Raw genomic sequence first — 16,123 nt, forward strand, 5'->3', positions numbered from 1 at the left:
TGCCAGGAGTGAGCTGTTCTGTTGGGATAAATGAACTGTAATGATTAGTTTCTTCTGAGATGCATGTGAATCCTGTTCATGGCCTGCTGAGCTGGACTCATTAGGTTCCTTTCAGCTGAAGTGCCTTACCATGAAAAGCACAGGCTCTAGTTCTGTACTAAGCCTGCTGCAGCACTGAGCATTCAAAGACAGCTTATTATTTAACTTCCAATGTTGGTTTCTGTTCATCTCACAGTTCACAAATAGCTACCCCATGACTACAAGCACTGACAAAGGAGCAGGCAGAGAACAGATTCCAGTCCTGTAAAGCATTTGCAGTGAGCTTCTTACATGCTAATGTGAATAATGTCTCTGTCATTATGTTTCCTTTTTCTTCCTTTGATGTGAACTTTCATGAGAGCAATGGCAGGTGCATTTAAAATTAGTAAAACTCCTCTGAAGGTTTTTTAAAATACAGTTAGCTCAGGGTGAAATGACAGCATAGCATTATCTGTGTGAATGCAATGGAGTTGAGAAGTAGTCTTGACTCCTGCTGTAGCTCTAACTCAAATGCATCATTATTTGTTAAATAGTGTCAAAATGAGTAGTGCAAATCCAGGCCCTGAGCGAACCAGTCCCTGCACTAAAGAACACACCCTGTTTATTGGATGCCTTCATTTATAGGTTAAGTTGTGTAGTCAACAAATAAAAAGCATCGCTTGTTGGGTTGCAAAGGGCAGCCTGAACAATGAAAGACACAGTGAAGGTTGACTCCAGACACCATGATGCAGGCAGACTGTCATCTGCTGGCACATAGGTTCTTTTAGCCAATGGTAGCACTCTGAATATAGAGTAAAGAAAAATGAATGCAGAAGTCTTTTGCAGAGCATTTGGGCTACCAAGTAACTCAGGAGGTAGCTTGGTGATGGGAAAAGCTCTTTGAAGGTAGGTAGTTTTGAGTGCAGTTCTAACTAAGCCATATTACAGGCTGAGCTGGAAAGGACCAAGCACAGGCTGGAGGCAGGTCACTAGACCAGGCCACACCTGCACTTTGGAAGTGCATTCACACCGCAGCCATGGCACCTGCTTGATGTGCCCTATGTCAGAGACTCCTCTCTTTGAGAAAGCATTAGAATGAGAAAAGCTCCCCCTGCTGAAGGTGCAGAGAAGCTTTTCTCATTCTGATGCTACAGCTATACAGCACAACCAACAGTCACTTCATTTGAGCTCCACCCTTTACCTTGATAAAAAAGCAGCTTCTAATACTTACACCCTCATCTGGAATGGAGTCTGCTATTAGCTGGGCTGGTGCTCTGCAGAGTTCCTAGTTTGCAGGAATGGTCTGGGAGGAACACAAGTCCCTGCTGAGGGGCTTTGCAGCCCATGACACAGGACAAAATTCTTTGCTGATCTCTTCTAAAACAGTTCCGTCTTCAGTTCAAAGCAGAAAAGGCAAATTTAAGCCCCCAAGCAATACTTAGGAAAAATCCTTTCATCTCCAGTAGAAAATTCTGGCAAGGAGTTTTCAGTATTCCACAGTCTTTCCCCCCCTCAGATAAGGAATGAATGGACACGAAGTAGCACCTTCATGATTCACAGCCTTGTGTGCTCTGAGCAGAAACGCTTCCACATCTTCCTGAATAAAAGCCTGAGCTGTTGCTCACCTGTCTCTTTGAAACCAGCAGCAGCATTGCTTTCATTCTTGTCCTTGTGCCTGTTGCAAGGAGGTGTCATTGACTGTTTCCTTAGGCTGAGAATTTACAGCCTTTGGTGTGGCTAAATCTCCACTTTTACGGGTTTTAGAAACTAGCAGTGTGTAAATACTGGGCATTGCCTCTCAAGCACCTTTGAAGGACAAAGCTTTTCTACTTTAACAGCTGCACTTTAAAGAGGGGCATTTGCTTTATAAGGATTGCCAACACTAGGCCAGTAAGAACTACATAACCTCTGCACTTTGCTAATTATTTCAAATGCCCTTGGAAGATTGCTTCTGTTCTCGTCTCCCATCTTTTTTTTCCCCCTTTTTATTATACACTTAGATATAGAGAAAGTGAAGGGAGGAGGGTTTCATGATTCCACATGGTTAAGTTCACGTTCCAGAGAAAAACCTGAAATTCATGTCTTTCTGTCTATGAGGAGCTGCAGGACACAGCTGGGCCAGCATGGAGGTCAGGGATACGTATGCAGAGCGAGCAGCTCAGGGCTTGTGCTGTGGTGACCTCAGCATGAATTCTTGAGGCATGAATTCTTGACTCTTCTGCTGTCGCTATAGTGGCATTGCTCAGTTTCTTTCACTTCTCCATGCTCCCACTCTCACTGTCATCATCTCAGCTTTTCTCTACAGAACCACAGGCTGCCACCTACCACCAAATCCAGCCTCCCTCAGCTCATCACTCATCACTCATAGAACCATTAAGGTTGGAAAAGGTCTCTAAGATCATCTAGCCCAGCTGTCTACCCACCACCAATGTCATCCACTAGCCACATCTCTTAGTGTTACATTGCCCCTTTTTCTGAGCAACTCAGGGACAGTGACTCAACCACCTCCCTGGGGAACCTGTGCCAGTACCCGACAACTCTTTTGGAGAGGAGGCTTTTCACACAGAATCACAGAATGACCCGGGTTGGAAGGGACCTCAAGGATCATGTAGTTCCAACCCCCCTGCCTGGCAGGGCCACCAAACATACACATTTACTAGATCAGGTTGCCCAGGGTCCCGTCCAACCTGGTCTTGAACACCTCCAAGGACGGGGCATCCACAACCTCCCTGGGCAGCCTGTTCCAGGGCCTATTACCTATTTTCCTATTACCCAACCAGAATCGCCCTTCACACAACTTGAGGACATATCTGATGAAACCTATTTGTCAAACAGCTTTGATAAAGGAATGCCACCATAATTCTATTTTTCACAGCTGCCAGAGCTGCAGGTCATCTCACCAGTTGTGGCAGCAGCCCAACTTCCCAAAGAGTTTTGTCAGGCTTCCTGATGGTGCTTTCACTTCTTCCAGAGGCAGCTTGGGCCACTGCTTTCTTCCCTTGAAAATGAGCCCTCTTGCCAAAATGAAAATGAAAGGGTGCTATAATTATACTCTCTTTTTCTCTTGGTGCATGAAATCAACATTCAGGATGTTGGCTTGATAATATTTCTAGCCAGTTCGCAAGCAGAACCTCCAGTACTGCAAGCTGCAAAGCAGATTTTAACATACACATTCCTCATCTAGGCCTTATTTACACTAGAAACATATCTAACACTATGTAGTATATTCAAGCTGTTCACATATAAAAGGCTTTTCCACTGTCTCAAAATAACGATAGAGCTCTGATGATAGTCCCTGCTCCAAGCAGTGCTTAGCTCATGTAAGGAAGCTCTAGCATAGAAAGATTGCTCAGATGAGCTCTTTTGGGTCCTGTGTGGGGCCCAGCAGAACTCAGTCATCACCCTACTGGGATTTAAGTCCGGTGCCCTCTTTCCATTGCTGACCTGCAAGCCAAAACACCATGTTTCCTCAAGTGACGTTGTTCAGCAGCCATCTACAAGTGAGTAATAACCCAAACCTTGCTAGCTGACATGAATGATGTATCTAAAACTTCCCAAATTCACATCAGATTTCACTATTTAACTTATGTACATACATACTTTTTCAGATGAAATTGGAGCATGAAGTGTTCAAGTAGCCTGAGGGAAACGCAGGATATGTAGCTGTATGAATTAAAAATAAAGACTGTGCTCTGGAGCACATGCAGCAATTCTGGAGTGGCAAACTGTGCCAACCTGTGAAAGGAGAAAAAAGACCTTTGAAATAGATGGGACTCCATAAAAATCCAATTTATCTGATCCATCAGTAAGCTGTTTATTTTGCTTCAGTAGGTGACAAGCTGACAAAGCTTGTTTTGAGGAACGTTTTCTATTTGCTAAATGAATTATAAAAGGAAGGTTGTAAGTGGCTGATTTCATTTGAAGTGACGTAAATCCCAAACAGATTTTTCAGTAGTGTTAAACTACATAAAGTGATATACAGGTTTCCTCAGCATCAGTTGTCTGTCTTCCTCCATGAAATCAGCCAAGCTGGAAAACAGAAAAGTAGGGCAGCATGAAAAAAGGATTAGATTGAAGTGTTGCAGAGGGAGTATTTGAGAAATAGAAATACTAGATGCTGGAAAACTACAAAGGAATTATGGTTCATAGTTGAGGTACAAGAAAAAACTGCAAGAATCTATATATGTTCTTCTCCAGTGGAGTCTTCCTAAGCAGCCTTAGTCAGAGCTTTGAGATTCACTGCAATGTTCTCGTCCACATGGGTAAGAAGATTTCCCTACCTCCCTTTTGGGCCATGAAGACTTTACAACACCCACAGAGACAACCAGAGCCATGCCATTGCCATAGAGAAATCCCGGGAAAGATCATAAACTCAACTACTGAGAGCATTCTTTCCCCCTCTCAAGCTGGATACTGGCTGCTTCATCTTCTGCATCTTTACAGGGTTTCCCAATTTGGGACAGCCTTGTCAGTGCCATCAGCAGCTAACCCAATTTCTACACCTTGCAAAAAATTCTCGGTGATTTGGTCAGCAGCAAGGTATGAAATAACATAGGTTATCTATAAGTTATAGATTATCTACGTGCCCTGTATCAAATCTATCACAGCTTGGATATCTCAGTTAAAAATACCTGAATGACAAAAGGAGTAAGTGGGTTTTATCTTCTCCAGAAAACAGAGGGTAAGCAAGGAGGTTTCTGACAGACATAAGCATCCTTGGAATATTACCACCTTGATACTACAAATTCAAATCAGCAAGAGTTTGCATAAGCAGGCAGTGGGGTTAGAAAGAAAAAGATGTGGGTGATGTAAGTTTTGTGTGAATGTTCAGTGTTCAGCATGAAGGAAGATATAGAGCACACTGACATTTTGTAAGTCCCAGATGTTGCACAGAAAAACTATGCTCAGCTTTGCTATTCCATCAGTTTCCAAGTGAGATATTCAACTTCAACACATGCTTATACTAAAAATGATCATCTTACATTGGCCAAATTCCTTACCTGTTTAGCATGCTTGTCTCTTTTCCTCATATACCAAGTTCAAAGATCCCTGGTACAGCAACTCTCCTTCTGACTGCATCTGTTTTTAGTAACATAAAACAGTTTTACTTTCTTTCAACAAGGCCTTTCAGGACTGAAACATTAACTGTTCTGAAGCTCCACACTTCCACAAAAACCCAGAAATGTGCAGTTTCTGACATTTGCTTTTGCTTGATGTGCCTGTAGAGGTCCTCTTAAAAGCCTTACTTGTTCAGCAAGGAGTGCTGTGAAAGAGTCTTCACTTCTTGTCTTTGGGGCTACAATCTCAGCAACCAGGTCAATAAACTGCAGTTTATAAAGATATCTTATAACTTTCTAGGAGAGTAGGACAGGGTCAGAAAGCACCCACTACCATAATTATAGTGCCCCTCACTCAACAAAAAAATTACTGACTTCCAAGGGAGACAAATTTTTACCAAATAATAGTTAAAAACAAAACCAAAACAAACTGTACATGCTCCATTTCAGATTGCATCATCTCCCAGTGTCACACACTTGTCACTTAAGCTCAGCAGATGATGGATGGCAATTCAGTAATCTTTTGTTTCTACACATCCCAAAGATTACTCATCTAGGCATGGTGATCACATTTACACTGACCAGCACTGTAGCCGTAACAAAGCTGTACATTAAACACTGAAGAGCCAGCTGGTAAAAAGAGCTGATACTCCCACTGTAGATAGAGCTGACACACCTAGAATAGCCTGTATATAGAAATAGTGCTAAGATACTTGAAACCATCCGGAGGAGAGCAATTAAGCTAGGCTGGAAGGCATTGTCCTGCGATTTCAGGCAGGTGGCACTTAGGTTGCCCAGCCTGGAGAAAAGGAGTCTCAGAGGCAGCCTCCCTGCTCTCTGCAGCTCCCTGAGGAGGGGAAACAGGCAGAGAGGTGGTTTGATCCCCCATGCCTGTCAGTGGGCAACATGCATATGGATGATGTGCTCAATAACATGCTTTTACTTTTGATCAGCCCTGAAGTAATCAGGTAGTCAGACAAAATGATCCTTGTAGATCTCTTCTAACTAAATAATACTCTGAACTTCTAAACCACATAATCATAGAATGGCTTGGAAGGGACCTCGAAGTCCACTAAGTTTCAACCCCCTACCACAGGTAGGGTTGCCACCCACTAGATCAGTCTGCTCAGGGCCCCATCCACCCTGGCCTTGAGCATCTTCAGAGATGGAGCATCTACAACCTCCCTGGGCAGCCTCTGTCACTGCCTCACTAGTTTCTCAGTGGAAAAATTTCCCTAGACATCTAACCTAGATCTTCCTCTTATGTGAAAGCCATTCCCCCATCCCACCACTATCTATCCATGTAAAAAGGTGATTTCCATCCTGTTTCTAACCCCATTTAAGTATTGGAAAGCCACTATCTGGTCTCTGTAGATACAAGTCCATCTACCTCAGCCAGTCTACATATAAGAGATACGCCAGCCCTCTGCTCACCCTTCTGGACTTATTCCAAAAGCTCCACATCTTTCTTCTTCTGGGTGCCCCAGTCACAGAGGAAAAAAAGTCAGAAGTAATTTGTACTGAACAGTAGTCAAATTGTGACACAAATTGAAATCCTACATTAAAGATTAGGAAGTGTACTACATGCAAGATTTTATGCTCATCAGCTATTTTACCAGTTTCATTTTAGTAACAGTCATAATAAAAAGCCAGTGATGTTCCCTCATTATTTGTAGGGATGGTAATAGTATATTACCATTTTTTTCTTCCAGCTCCTAAAACTTTGTGCCATGGCACAGCAGGGGATTCACAAATGCTTTGATTAGGGCATTAAAAGAAATAAAAAGGAGCAGAAGCAGACTCCTTTTAAGTTTGGTTCCAAAGGAAACAGAAATGAGGGTTAGATACACTCCCATGACTTCTTGCTGTGCAGGGAAATTTCTGGATTTTGAAGACCTTATAGTGATGGAATAAGAAGCCATAAGAACATAAAAACCATCCCTGGAAAGGCACAATGCTATCATCTGCCAGATGAACCAGAAATCAGAGTTAAGTAAAGCAGATATCAGGAGAAAAAATATAAAGTTAAAAGTACTGATGTAATATTTAAATACATAATATTTCTATTTAAATTATTTAACACTTATATTTTTAATACAAAATAATTAATAATTCAAGATAACTCAATACTTTAATATTCATAGTTATATTTGAATTCTAATATATGCATTCCTCATTGTTGTTGTGCAGAACAGCAACACACGCAGGTAAATAATTTGAGGCTTTGTTTTGGAACCTACTAATGCTGTATTTGTGTGCTTCCTCTTGTCCAGGACTTTGTGTTCAACATAAAAAAACAATAGCTTAGATCCAGAATATAAGAAACAGCAAGATAAAGTTTCATCCTTTTCTTAACATCTCTCCCTACACTCCAACAATTAAAGCATTTGCTGTTGGAAGTCATGTTCATAATTCTACACAGAAATAATTAATGAATCTCATCCATTTCCTCTCTAAACCTACTTGTGCATCACATGTACACATTTACTTAGTTCTTAGTGCTACAGCACACCAGCATCTCAGAAACAACTCCAGTTGCACCTCAGAGAGCTCATGCCTACAGGGGTCAATTTTGCCAGTACTCTCTCCAGCACAGCACACAGCTGTAAAATGCCTCAGCAGTAAAGAAAGGAAGAGTGGATACAGAAGCCATGGGACTTAGTAGGAAGTTGTTAAAATGCTTCCTACTAACAATGTGGGGCTAAAATGACTTGACGCTTCATTCAAAACAGCCTTTGCTATAGGAAGGACGTAATATTAAGAAAATTGAAAGGTCATTGAATTATACGCAACATATTTCATTTTAGTCAAATGAATATTAAATTGCTTAGGCTGTTTTCATTTGCAATGACAATATTTATTTTGGCTTAAAGCTGTTTGTTTCCTAGAGTAGGAGATGACACTGATTGCAGTTTACTGTTCACCTCAGCACCTGCCTTTGTATTCCTAGTTCAGTCTGACTTGGTACCACTTCTGAAACCCTTCAGAAAAGCTCAGTTTTTGTCTTTCAGCCCTTTGGATCCCAATCCCTCCCTGCAGTCCCTGCCTTCACCTTGACTCTTCCCATTTAGTCCAGCATCAAAAAGCACATTCCCACATCCATACCTCTAGCTCTTTCGGGTAACAGGCAATTGAAACACAGCAAGCATCCTCAGACAAACCAACAACTGGTATCTATGCAAGCTGAGAGCACAATGAAAGCTTTACTTTAGCAAGTGTATTTGCACAATTTTTAATATACACACACAATGGTTTCTGTGCATGTCCCTCATCAGAACAAGGTTAACAGCTCTTGATCCTGCCTGGGGTTTAACACACTGCATTCCCTACGGTGCAGCTTTTTTCAGTACAGACCTTTGTTTGAATTTTGACAGTGAGGATTTAGTCAGCAAAATAATTGGTATTAATCCAATTTCAAGAAAATGCGAGTAGAAAGCTACCTTATTTTAATCCTCAAATAATTTAGATCTTAAACAGAGCAAATCACATCAACAAGCAGATACCAATTTAATTAGGTGTGAGTTTCCTAGCATGAATTCATCAACAGTCATACTATCATGATAAAAAGACAGGACCAAACCTTTATGTGACAATCACATCTTTAGTCTTCAATGAAAAAGAGAGAGGTGATTGATTGCTTGACTGCACCACAATCTGGCAGTGAAGAAAAGCTGTGATGCCTTTATAGCTGTATACACCAAAAGCCCAAACTGTGGCATTCCTGTTAGAGCCTAGATTCAGAGTGACAGAATGTCACATATTTAATCACAAGGCAGAAGAGGGATGACACTAAAGCTGTAAGTGTGAGAAACATATAAAATGCTTGGGCAATACAGCTTTAGTGACCCAAACACTTCTATAAATGCCATAGCTGAGTAAAGGTAGGCAAGGAATGCAGGTTGTGTGGGATGCATAATTGCTGTTCTTTTGAAATAGATTTTCTCTTTGAACTATTCTAAGGTGACTCAGTTACATGGAAGACTTACCTTGTTGCAGAAACCGTTTGTATGTATTTTTGAAGACTATTCATGAAGCTCTGCTTGTCCACAGAGAGGCCCCCAGAACAAGACTTTATGTTGTTTATGTTCAGTTGTTTTTGAGCAAGAATCAATAAAACTGAAGGCACTAGAGTTATCAGGATTTCTTTGGAAATTCAGGCAGAATTGAATAGTTAAAATAAATCAATTTACACTTCCTAACAAAGAATAACAATGTATACTTGTTTATTCAGTACACTTCAGATCAGGTTTAAGTTGCTCTTTTCTTTTCCTGAAGACCTCCAAATCTCTAGCGTCTTCTGTTGGAAATACCACAGAAAATTGGGAACTTCTACTGCACTAACTTCACACGGCATTTTGAGGACCTCTTTTAGTACCGCAGTTGTGAGACTCCTTCATATTGTGTTAGTGATGTACCTATAAATGGCACCAAGTCTCACAGGAGTCAAAAAAACAACCTCAGGAGTTTATTCCCCAGTCCCATGTTCTCATTCATAGGCAAGCTACCTTGTTTCCTCAGCTTGGGGTAGGAGGGAAGGAGACTTCAAATGAGAGAAGGCTCCTTTGAAATGACCAAATGCAAGAAGTACAAAATACAGCAAGAGAGAACCAAAACAGGAATAAAATCTGAAATAAAGAGCTAACAATTAACAGCATTCAGAATACAATCTTTGGAGGCAAATGGAACAGAATGAAATGAGTGAAACAGCCTATTATATTATTGAGCATTCATTACAAAGAGAAACTGATGCTAGATGTATTTCTTAAATTGGTTTGTTAATGCCTTCATTATATGCAGAATATTTATGGAAGGCAATCATTATTAGTTCATGATGAGCTTGGTATGATAGAAGCAAAAATGTACATGGTTAAGAAAAGCTACCTTATAACACACTTATTTACAAATACTGACACTGTTAAGCAGTTGCAGTATGAATTATATTAGATGGAAGATGGGAGTTCCATACTAGTTTGACACCAACTACTTCTATAATGCTGCAAGGCAATTGAAAGCACTAGACTGCAGTAGGAGAGGGTTTGCTCAAATACAGAAACCACAGACACAGAAAAAAACAAAGAAAAAGAATACTCTTACCCTTGGAAGTCCTCAGGTATGCAGGGATATCCAACAAGATAGCCCTACCTCCACTGCCAACAGTTAAACGTGGTCTGGGAAGGCATGGATGTTGGGAGGACCCCTTTCAAACACTCAGGGTCATTGCATGCACCTGAGCTCCCCCTGTTGGCCCTGCCTTCCCACCAGGTGCTCAATTCCTGCTTCAAGCCCTGACTTAGCATTTCTGCTACAACTTCTATGCCAGCTTTTTATAGCATGCATTTGGAAAATATTAAAAGCTGACAGTTTATTCAAGTCCAGTATGATTTATTTTCAGTAAACTCCTAACAGTGACACAAAACAGGAAGTAAAGATAAAATCCAGCTCGATGGGGGCAGTTTTTATATTCATTTTAGCTTAACCAGTACTTTAAACATAATGATAACCCAAAACTACTTAGTTTTGTCTCCTTCTGTGCATGTTGGGTTAACCTCTGTGGAAAGACTCCTGTGAACTTCAGTGAGATTTGAGTCCAGCACTTCACATCCAAATTTAAGGAGACTGACATCCAAGTAAATTCCCAGGAAAGAAGTTTGCCATTGGCTCACTCTTCACTGCCAAGAATTTGATCTTTTTGTGTCTAAGGCTTGTTATGGCTTGGACTGCTCTATTCAGTATTGGGCCATGTATTTTAGCAGTCAGAAATGGGAGTGATTTGTGTAAAAGTTCAAGATTCTTACTTATTAACTGCCATTCACACCTTGAACTCTCAGTACTGGGGATGTATTTCAACATTTTCTGAGGGTGCAACACAAAGCAAAATGAAAGAAAATTATGAAAAATAACATTAACTGGAGGCATGCATATGTTAAACTCACTAAGTATTTCACATTCTATTTACTAAACAACATCTGGAGACTAAAGGTTGGATGGTCCAGATATTTCCTCATTGGTCTTGAATATAAATTCATTTTTACCCCTGATTGTATTACACTTTAATATTTTAACATGATTTTCAGGTGAGTCCAACCATAGATCTTCTTAAGGAATATGCAGGCTCAGATATCTAAGGTGGTAGAGTAATATGCCAAACAGGATTCATGCAGACTGACAGGGTAGGGCCTCAAAGCAGCATTGCTGATGCCAAAATGATGTAGAATCTAAGTTTTGTTTCAGCATTTCAGGTTTGGACCAATAAGGCTTAGCTTATGTGACTACTCCGTATGTATACAACAGAAGGGCCCAAGAAGGGCCTACTTAAGGAGTGAGAAGGGGATTGGTCTCCCTGGCAAGAGAAATTTGTGGGGTCTCAGTGCTATGAGGGAGAGCCTGAGGGGCTTGTCGGAGGAAGCACCAGTGCCCAGGAATGAGATGTACTTTGAAGGCTGTAATGGTGAGGAGTTGTGGGCAGCTAAATTCATCTGTTAAGTCAGTCTCCTTGTTTGGAAGGAGCTCTGTTTTTCTTATAGATCATGTTTTTTTGTATAAATCAACTGATCAGAAAACAGAGTATTAGCATTAAAATACACTGCATAGCACATAAGTCTTCTGGGGAGAAAAGAATAATCTGTCTCATAGTCTTTAAGACTTGTGCAATTCTAGATGAATCATATTTAAAATCCATTAATCATTTAATTGCATGTTTGTCTTTTAAATTAATGCATATTTTCCAACACCTTGTCAGGCAGTACTTTTTTATATTTTTGATATAAGAAAAAAAACCCTTCAGTACTAAAGGCAACTATTTCAGAGAGTGAAAGAGAAAGAAAAGCAAAGTAGAAACAGCTCATCACTTCTCTGCCTGAATAGGAAAGTAGTTCAGTCTGATTATCATTTTATCTGAAAGTGTTGCAGACTTCTGGCTAATGTGAACCCTGAAAACCCTGTTCGCTACACTTCAGTCTGGCAAACAGAAGCCTTTCTGTTCTCTTCCTTCAGAAAGGCTTAGTTCAGAATTAACAAGCTGATAAAATACATAGCTATGCATTTTTATAAGAATCTGTGAAGGGTCACATCACCACGTTGTCATAGTAATGCAAAGTACAGATGCCAAATCCAAACCAGAATGTGGTACATACAATGGTTTGATTTTGAGGAAGATTTTACTATAGCAGCATTCAGGGGCCTTGAATGTACTTTCTTCCAACAAATTACTAAGACTTCAGTGACCAGAAACCCAGTACAGAGAGCCACTGCACCACTCAGACTTCTGGTTTCAATGGTAAGTGAACATGGCCATTGGGAAGGTACTGATGTGAGACAAGTGCTCTAGTTTTCTCTTTGCACTGTGACAAATTCCTCCTATGGACCAAGGCCTTACAGCTGCTTGAAGTACACATAAACTTTAGAAGGACTTGTTTTGGATGACTTTACTTGATGTTTAGTAAGTGGGATGGTGTTCTTGATCAATGTTGCTGCTGTCTGAGGGATATTAGTACTACCACTGAATTATATTTTATACCCTTTTCTTGTTTATTATACACCAGGCGAAAGAAGGTTGCCTTCTCAGCACCGAAACCATTCTCCTTACTTCCCTCCCTCCCTCAGTGTTACTGAAACTAAGCTGGATGAAGCCTCAGAACTCTGCTCAACTTTAAAGGTAGCTCTGATCTGAGGAGGAAATTGGACTAAATAGCTTCTAACACAATAATCCTTTCCAACGTAAGTTACTCTATGATTCTTTTTTTGTGTGTGTTATAAATTGGAGATACAGAGCAACACTGCAGCAAGAGAACATGAGCTTCACCTACACTGCGTAACTGCCTAACAGATTTCCCCCTTTGCTTTTCTCTTTAGATTTAGTAGCATTTAAAATACTTTTTTTATGTTGGTGTCAGTGACTGCAAGAACAGACTTCACAGAAATGTCAGTGCATTTAACTTTAAATGTTTCAGCTTATCGTCTCCTCTTTAGTTCTGTGAAATGACTGTTGCTCAGACAGAGACAACTTCAGTCAGCAACACAGGGATTTCTGCTACAGATAAAAGTTACAGACTTCTCTGTGGGACCACTAGCCTAAGCTAATTTAATTCACACAATTCATGAAGAGCAGTGAATTGATGATAGAAATGTTTTTGACCAGCTGCCATAAAGATCCACCTACTTTATTTTCTCAGTGGGATCCACTCTGTTACAAGGCCAAAACCTGGGGACAGCTCCAAGACCAGCATCAGGTACCTCTGCACAGTACACTGTACAGTATTTCAGTTGAGGACATCAGACCTCCCCACTTGCCTACTCCCTGCTCAGACATGCTACACTCTGGGTCCACAACATCAGCTGAAACATCTCATACCTCTGATGTCAACCATGTTCACCATGAATTTCCTCAGACTCTGCAGTGCTTTTCCTGACACTTGGATATTATTTTGCATAATAAGAAAGAATGATATTATATATTACCTTTTTTTTTTCTATAAAAACAGAGCAGTTGAAAAACTCTTACAGCAGACCATATGAATGCAGCACATGTTTTTCATTAGCCTGTGCTGCTGTGAAGAAAGTGGCCTGAGCTTTCCCAGAAACCAGTGGAGACTCCTGCAGGAACAGCCTGGATCCAGCCAGCCTGAAGATTGGACACAAATTCAGTGACTGAAAATAATCATATTGAGCAGCTACACCGAAAGGAACTGAAAGGGCCCTAGAGGTCAGAGTCACTAAGTGGAAATCTCATACATCAGTTCACATATGTTAGCCTCCTCCACTCTATTTCCAGATAAATAGAAATACGACTCAATTCCAGGGTACAAAAAAATACTTGATAGAATGGCAAAGGGATTTTTCAAAAAGCAGCTTGACTCCAAGTGCTCAGAGGACATTATGTAAAATGCGGTTAGCTGACAATCTGAATTAATTTATCTGTATACGGAGTGGCATATTGCTTCATCCAAATGTTACCTTTAGTAACCTGGCTTTCAGCCCAGCTGTTTCACATGGCATTTGGTCAAAAGCCTTAAATGAAACAGTGATCACAGGGATTTCAGTTTGAATCATTTCACCGTGTGGGGGATAGTAGTAAAGGCTGTAATTATTCATCAGTTACTGAATGATGTTCAGCTTGTGAAATCAAGGGAAACCTTCAGCTGAGAGTACAGGCACTACAATGAAATTAACAGTGACAGGATGTGGCCTTCATTTTCTGTAACTGTCATAGCTGCTACCACAATTATGATCATTACTATCCAGTGTTAATGCTCGCGATAAGGAGGAGGAATGTTTGGCTAACATGTTGCTGATGGCTTAAATGTGAAGTCTTGTTCAGAGGTCACAAGTTCAGTTGCAGCTCTGACATTTCTGCTGCTAGGCAGAAATCATTCCTGTCTGTTAGCAGTCTGAGTGAAAGAGGTGTTCAAAGGTCATTCTGCAATGCTCGTTGCATCCTTATTTTAGGATTCAGTGCCTTTGTTCAAAGGGTCGGCACAAAGGGAAATGAAGATCTGTTAATGGCCAGACTATGAAAGGTACAGGAGACTTTCACCGATATCAATGGAAATTTAAATGCGCAAATCCTTAAAATCCTTGAAGCCTTTTGTCCTTAAGAGCTTGAGTTTCACACTCCATTCAAACACAAGCACAGGATATCAGTACTTAAAGCAAGTATTCTTCAGACACTGGTGACATCAAGATCGCCCCTAATAATATGTTTTATGAAGGACTTTCCTGCAGTACATTATATCGGCTGTATCAAGAAGCAGGTTGTCATGGTTTTGTAATTTTGTAATTTTGCTATCAGTATTCCACATCATAACATCATGTCAAGTATGGATACTTCTGTTGAATGTGCAGTCCACAGAAGAAGACTACATATTCCCAGAGAACAACAGGAGTAACAATAAGTCACGGGGCCAACAGCTTGTCTCTAGATTGGTAATGAAGCTCGCCAACTAGGAAGCATTGCCCAAGATGCAGGTATCGACAGAGGGATTAGCAGATGTTCGGATGGAGAGCTGCCAGTCTCTGTTGCGGCTGTTAGAAGCGCGTGAGAGAAAAGGTACCCCTATAAGGATGCTTTGAAGCCCTAAATTTGATAGTTGGAATACCGTCCAAAAAGGTATTCAGCGCCTGAGGGAATTGGCCATGGCGGAAAATGGTTGTACAGCCCTGATCCAAGCAACTTGACCCTGAGAGAGTGAGGGCCGATCCTGACATGTGCAGAAAATCACAAGTACAGGCACCAGAGAGAATTGCACCAGTCATTGGGTATCAGGATCTAAGGATTCGTGGACAGATGGCCCCGAGTTGTTGAGCTGATTATAATGCTTCAAACCACCGATCAGCAGCTCCCCCAACTGCATGCCGCAGTTTCTGCCATCTCACGGCTAGAAAACCGAGTAGATGAAATGTGCAAGAAATTGTTCCATCAACTAATTGAATGATCCCGTAATAGTATCAGAAACAACTGATGAAGGTCAATCCTCGTACGGGCCACCAGGTCTAATGAAGGATCTGATCAAACTAGTCCAGTCCTACTCCCACCGCATCATCAAAAGTCTCAGCTGTTAAACGCACACGCTTCCCAGCTCGAGCAAAGAACAACAGTACGATTGCACCGCGTGGTTTCCATGTGGCCGCTACCTACGTGACCGTGGAGAAGACATGAGAAGTGGCATGATCAGCCTACTTCTGCACTACGAGCACGGGTGAAAGAACTACTAGACATACCAACCACCAGTGGAGTTGCTCCAGTCATCACAGGTAACCAATAGAGGGGCCCTGCCCTCAGTCAGGGGAGGGAAAGGGATAATAGAGAGTTTATTGGACTGTGTGGATTCGATGGCCTGGCACATCAGAACCACAGGAATATAAGGCGCTGGTGGATACCGGTGCACAGTGCACCCTAAGCCCTCCAGTCATGAAGGGACAGAATCAATCCATATTTCTGGAGTGACTGGGGGCTCTCAAGAATTGACTGTGCTGGAGGCTGAAATAAGCCTCACTGGCAAAGACTGGCAAAAACATCCTATTGTGACTGGCCCAGGGGCTCCATGTATATT

The 16,123-nt window shown here is 41.2% G+C and overlaps 1 long non-coding RNA gene across 1 annotated transcript; it reads right to left on the reverse strand.

Annotated features, from left to right (window-relative positions):
• Positions 1 to 3,916: 3,916 nt before the first annotated feature.
• On the reverse strand, positions 3,917 to 11,771 carry LOC107311715. Its single transcript, XR_001554204.2, has 3 exons — positions 10,170 to 11,771; positions 5,019 to 5,097; positions 3,917 to 4,047 (listed from the first exon to the last, which is right to left on the reverse strand). It is a non-coding gene; the product is annotated as an uncharacterized LOC107311715 (long non-coding RNA).
• Positions 11,772 to 16,123: the final 4,352 nt, after the last annotated feature.

This window comes from Coturnix japonica, chromosome 3 (assembly GCF_001577835.2).
Source record: "Coturnix japonica isolate 7356 chromosome 3, Coturnix japonica 2.1, whole genome shotgun sequence".
Taxonomy (NCBI): Eukaryota; Metazoa; Chordata; class Aves; order Galliformes; family Phasianidae; genus Coturnix; species Coturnix japonica.